Raw genomic sequence first — 6,698 nt, forward strand, 5'->3', positions numbered from 1 at the left:
GGTGGTACCGGGCTGGGGACACGCACCTCAGGGCGAGTGCGAGGAGCAGGAACAGGGAGTACTGGACCCTGGAGGCGCACTGGTGGCCTGGTGCGTGGTGCCGGCACTGGTGGTACCGGGCTGGAGACACGTACCTCAGGGTGAGTGCGGGGAGGAGGAACAGGGCATACAGGTCTCTGGAGATGCACAGGAAGCCTGGTGCGTGGTGTTGGCACTGGTGGTACTGGGTCGACGACACGCACCTCAGGGCGAGTGCGGGGAGGAGGAACAGGGCGTACTGGACTGCCGAGGCGCACTATAGACCTGGTGCGTGGTACCGGTACTGGTGGTACCGGGCTGAGAACACGCACCTTAGGATGAGTGCAAGAAGCAGGGCTTCCAGCCGCGCTGCTGTGCTGCCTCCTCATACCAGCGCCTCTCTGCTTTCGCTGCCTCCAGCTCTGCCTTGGGGCGGCAAAATTCCCCTGGTTGTGCCCAGGATCCTCCGCCGCCTAGAATTTCCATGAGTCCTGCGATCGCTGCTGCTGCCTTTTACCACGCTGCTTGGTCCTTTGTTGGTGGGTTATTCTGTCACGAACGTCGTAGTAAGGAGACCAAAGCGCAGCGTGATGTGAATCCATTATTTTAATGTAAGACGAAAATAACACGAAGTACACTAAACATTCAGTCAGCAATATATTCTTCTTGGCTTCTTCCTTGGGGGCTTCTTCACACACATTTGGAGGTAATTTGGGACTTGGGTTTAGAAGTCTCCTAGAGGGGCTAGGGGGAGGTTTGTGTCTCTGGAAGGGTGAGGGGGTACTGTGTGAAATAGTTTCAAAAGGCTAAGAGTGAAATGTTACAGTATACATAGTGAAAGCCGATATAGCTGTTACGGAATGAATAGACTGCATCATCCAATGAAGGGAAAAGTACAACACTGACCAGCACGTACAGTAATGTATCTACTGACATTTATACAGTCATGGTGACTGTATAGAAACCAATGGTGGTCAGGATGGTGACAACCCACCAGAATACATCTTTAGCCAAGCTGTGACATGTGCTTAGTTGGTTTTAGTCACAGTGGTGATTAGTGACAGACAAACCATATGGGGCAGATGGTGTAGAGGTACAGTGTACATTCAATTAGACCTATGGACGGCTCCCCTCCCAACATCCTCCAAGTACGGTAAAGAATGTTTACCATTACAATCAAACCATCTTGATCATGGTTATTCTTCGCTCTCATTGCTCTTTTGGCAGTTTGGCTTTTGAGTACTGGCCTGGGTTAACAATGGGCCTGGAGAGTTCAGATTGAAATGTATGGTGTAGAACAGATATGATTGTCTGTCATGTAGCCTTCCTAAGTTTTTGAGTTAATGCCTAACTTAACCCTAACCGTACACATTTGGAGTTAATGCGAACGACTTGACCTTAAACACTTAGAAATTTGACATTTGGAAGAACTTCAAAAATGTGATGTATGAGAAAAATGGATGAATGTCTAATTGTGATGTGACTGTGAGAGCTGGTTGGACTTACAGCTGTGGTCCTCAATCCGCAAATCCTCCTTGATTTAGAGCTTTAGGACGGCACAAATGAATAATCATGCTGTACATGAGAGTGAGTGCATAGATAGAGAGGCAGTGTGTGTGTGTGTATGTGTGTGTGTGTGTGTGTGTGCTGTACGTGTGTGTACATGTGCGTGTGTAGATCTGTGAGGGACAGTAAAGACTCTTACATAACTACTTGATCCTTGATTCTCCTCACCCACGTGCCCAGTGTGTGTTCCAGACCTTTCAAATAAAACATTAACGAGGAACAAATGCTCTTGTTAAAACAAGAAGGTTATGAAGATGGAAAGAAGTGTAAAGTGTGTGTGTGTGTGTGTGTGTGTGTGTGTGTGTGTGTGTGTGTGTGTGTGTGTGTGTGTGTGTGTGTGTGTGTGTGTGTGTGTGTGTGTGTGTGTGTGTGTGTGTGTGTGTGTGTGTGTGTGTGTGTGTGTGTGTGTGTGTGTGAGATAACACATACTGACTATCCTCTCATAGTCTGGTGATGGTTGGTCTCTCATGGGTGAAGGCCTGTGATTCGTGCCAAGTGAAGGACGTGTTTAGTAAAGACCCATGTTGTAATGAGGCCCCTTATCAGCTGTGTTTGTGCGTGTCTGCGTGCGGTCGCGCACCATGCCTGAGCGAGGGAGTGTGGGTGTGCCTCATTTCCTATCAACCCCCAATCTGTCAGGGAAAGGAGGGATGGAGGGATGACTTTGCAGGTTGACGTTTATTGGGATGAGACTTGTCCTTCAGGTAGAGCTGAGCGATTTCCTCTGCGAAGCCAAAAGTTTGTTATGCTCACTATCAGTGGACATGTTACTTCTTCTAATGGTTGCCATATGTTTTTCCACATTCCACATTTATAAGACCTCACATCAAAAACACAGCCAAAACAACAGCTCAAGTGTTGTAAAAACCAGATCAGAAAAATTGTAGCAGAGCCCCCTCAGCAAATCTCCTAATTTGTTTGTGTGATAAAAACAAGCATTTTAATTGTTAACATTTCTCATTTGGCTCAATGTTGACGTTTCTAGAGCAGAGAGGGCCCTTTTGAATAAACAAACAAGAAAAATAATATGTTCATATAGGACAACCACAACAGTTCCACAGAGCTAACTGCATGTGGAGAATGCAGTAAGGGCAACACACAACACATAAATGCAACCCTGCACATGATAAGGGTTCAATTGCTGTGGGAAAATAAAAACAACAGATTCATGTTTCAAGACCACAGTATTAGTATGCAGTACCGGTGATGAAGAAATCATTCTTTCTCTCAATGAAAACAAAACATGGCTCCAAATGAGAATTCCCAGTAATGGCATGTCTGTCGTTGCAATATATCGGTCTAAAGAGCACTGTGTATACAACCTCAAACCAAACATTTCATTCCCAATCATTGCAACACATACATTTTACAAGAAAACGTTCACCAAAAAAAAGGCTTTTATTTACCTTAACTGAAACAATAAAAACAATTGGTCAAAAAAAAAGGAAAACCTTTACCATACAACCTCAAGCCAAACATTTCACTCCAAATCATTTCAACACATACATGTGTATCAAACTGGCACACAGAATGATTTCTGAAACATCTCTACAGGCCTTATAAAGTTGTAGATTGCTCAAAGTAGGGGCTTGTAATAAAACCCATTATCATCTGACCACAACCAAGGGGTGCAAGAATGCTTCACATCTCATTTCTGAATATCTATTAGACTTGGCCACTGTCTTCATCAGACAAGGACATTTCTTCATGTAGAAATGGAGTCCAGACTTATTGTAAATGTCTTCAGAATCTTCTCTCTAACTATTATGACTGCTATGGCAGTCCTTCAAAAAATATAAGATTAACATGTGACCATGTTGTGTGTCAATAGTGTTTCAACTCTCAGAAGTAAAAAAATCCATGTTTGGTTTGTGAAACTTTTCACCAGCGTTGTTTATCGGAGGACAAAACTGGCTTTGAGGTTTTCAGACGCTGTTAGTGCTCAGGCCTCTCCGTCCTCTGGTGTGCCAAGTATCTACTCAGGAGGACAATGGGAGGGTAAATACCATAACTGGTAAAGAGGATAGAAATTCCAAACCATGTACACACCAGACTTCTTTAGGGAGTTCTCTCTTTGATACGGGCTTGCTAGACAACGGAAAAAGTCAGGAAATAGTTGTGGTTGAGTCATGACTAGAGTAAGCACGTTTTCCAGCTTATAAGCTCCTTGCTGACACACTGCCAAATCTACAGTTACAGTTTTTTCTCTCAGACATATACAGTACTGTGCAAAGGTTTTAGCCAGGTGTGAAAAAATGCTGTGTAGTAAGAACGCTTTCAAAAATAGAAAGACAAATCTAAATCAAATCCATATTTGGTGTGACCACACACAGCATGAATTCTTGTAGGTACACTTGCACAAAGTCAGGGATTTTGTCGGCGTATAGTCAGGTGAATGATTAAACAATTATACCAAACAGGTGCTAATGATCATCAATCCAATCCATGTAGGTTGAAACACAATCATTAACTGAAACAGAAACAGCTGTGTAGGAGGAATAGAAACTGGTTGAGGAACAGCCAAACTCAACTAACAAGGTGAGGTTGCTGAAGACAGTTTACTGTCAAAAGTCCTACACCATGGCAAGACTTATACTGCATCAGCAAGGTCTCTCCCAGGCAGAAATGTCAAGGCAGACAGGGGTTTCCAGATGCGCTGTCCAAGCTCTTTTGAAGAAGCACAAAGAAACAGGCAAGGTTGAGGACCGTAGAGGCAGTGGTCTGCCAAGGAATCTTACTGCAGCAGACGAAAGACACATCAAGCTCACTTCCCTTTGCAATCAGAAGATGTCCAGCAGTGCCATCAGCTCAGAATTGGCAGAAAACAGTGGGACCCTGGTACACCCATCTACTGTCCGGAGAAGTCTGGTCAGAAGTGGCCTTCATGGAAGACTTGCGGCCAAAAAGCCATACCTCCGACGTGGAAACAAGGCCAAGCGACTCAACTATGCACGAAAACACAGGAACTGGGGTGCAGAAAAATGGCAGCACGTGCTCTGGACTGATGAGTCCAATATTTGGCTGTAGCAGAAGGCAGTTTGTTCGCTGGAGAGTGGTACACGAATGAGTGTCTGCAGGCAACAGTGAACCATGGTGGAGGTTCCTTGCAAGTTTGGGGCTGCATTTCTGCAAATGGAGTTGGGGATTTGGTCAGAAGGAATGGTCTCCTCAATGCTGAGAAGTACAGGCAGATACTTTCCCATCATGCATTACCATCAGGGAGGCATCTGATTGGCCCAAACGTATTCTGCAGCGTGACAACGACCTCAAACATACAGCGAACGTCATTAAGAACCATCTTCAGCGTGAAGAAGAACAAGGAGTCCTGGAAGGGATTGTTCGGCCCCCACAGAGCCCTGATCACAACATCATCGAGTCTGTCTGGGATTACATGAAGAGAAGAGAAGCACCTGAGGCTGCCTAAATCCACAGAGGAGCTGTGGTTAGTTCTCCAAGATGTTTGGGCCAACCTGTCTGCCGAGTCCCTTCAAAAAATGTGTGCAAGTGTACCTAAAAGAATTGATGCTGCTTTGAAGGCAGTGGTCACACCAAATATTGATTTGATGTAGATTTTTTTTCTGTTCACTCACTTTGCATTTTGTAAATAGATAAATATAAACTATTAACATGTCTATTTTTGAAAGCATTCTTACTTTACAGCATTTTTTCACACCTGTCTAAAACTTTTGCACAGTAGTGTATATACAGTACCAGTCAAAAGTTTGGACACCTACTCATTCAAGGGTTTTTCTTTATTTGGACTATTTTCTACATGGTAGAATAATAGTGAAGACATCAAAACTATGAAATAACACATATGGAATCATGTAGTAACCAAAAGAGTGTTAAACGGTTTTGCACACCCTTGGCATTCTCACAACCAGCTTCATGAGGTTGTCACCTGAAATACATTTCAATTAACAGGTGTGCTTTGTTAACAGTTCATTTGTGTTATTTCTTTCCTTGTTAATGTGTTTGAGCCAGTCAGTTGTGTTGTGACAAGGTAGGGGTGGTATACAGAAGAAAGGCACCCTAAAAAAATTACTTTTCACTATTCATGATTCAATCAGGATTATCATGTTAGCATCCACATTAATGTAGAAGTGCTTATAAACATATGATAGTCTTATTTACATTATAAGTGACTCCAAAATGACACAATACGTTATTTAGCATTAACTTCTATTGGGCACAAAATAATCTGAAACAAAACCAAAACAAACAGGATATGCATCCAACAAATATATAGAGTCACATGCTTGATGTAGTCATTGAATGCTGTGAATATGCGACCAATTCTTAACTTTTTACTACTTTAATACAAATATAAGTGAATTTGTCCCAATACCTTTGTTCCCCTAAAATGGGGGGACTATGTACACAAAGTGCTGTAATTTCTAAACGGTTCACCCGATATGGATGGAAATACCCTCAAATAAAATCTGACAGTCTGCACTTTGACCTCATAGTCATTGTATAATTGCACTCACTGTCGCAAAACTTTTGGAACTCACTGTACATTATTAATCCATTCACCATGTTAAATGTGGGGTCCGAAATTGTCAACCTTAATGAAGATGAGCAAAAACGACTGCTCTATTTTGACGTCATCAACAAATGTTAACGCCTGGAGTTTGCTAAACGGCATTGGCACTTGGATTGGAACCTGTGCATTGGTCAGATTACATGAAAATAGAGCTCTTTGGCCACACACAGCAGTGATGGGTTTGACATCGAAATTAGCATGCATAATCACAAAAGACCCCATGTCTACTGTAAAATATGGTGGTGGTTCTTTGATATTATGAGGATAGTATTCTTCCTCTGGTCCTGGGCCCCTTGTTAAGGTCAAGCATCATGAACTTTACCCAGTACCAAGACATTAAGCCCAAAACCCGGCGAAAGTTGTGATTTTTCAGCCACTCCCGAACCTATGACCAGAAACACCTGAAACTGTTGCTCATTTAGTATGGATTCTTGAACGATTGAATAGTAGCATATGGAACAATCTACAGATGAGGCATATTTTCACTTAATATGAATTGTAATTGTGACATGGAGCTCTATCAGCCCAGCAAAGGGCTAGTCTTCCAAGAGTCACATTCTCATATGGG

Source organism: Oncorhynchus clarkii, chromosome 20 (genome assembly GCF_045791955.1).
Source record: "Oncorhynchus clarkii lewisi isolate Uvic-CL-2024 chromosome 20, UVic_Ocla_1.0, whole genome shotgun sequence".
NCBI classification, from domain to species: Eukaryota; Metazoa; Chordata; class Actinopteri; order Salmoniformes; family Salmonidae; genus Oncorhynchus; species Oncorhynchus clarkii.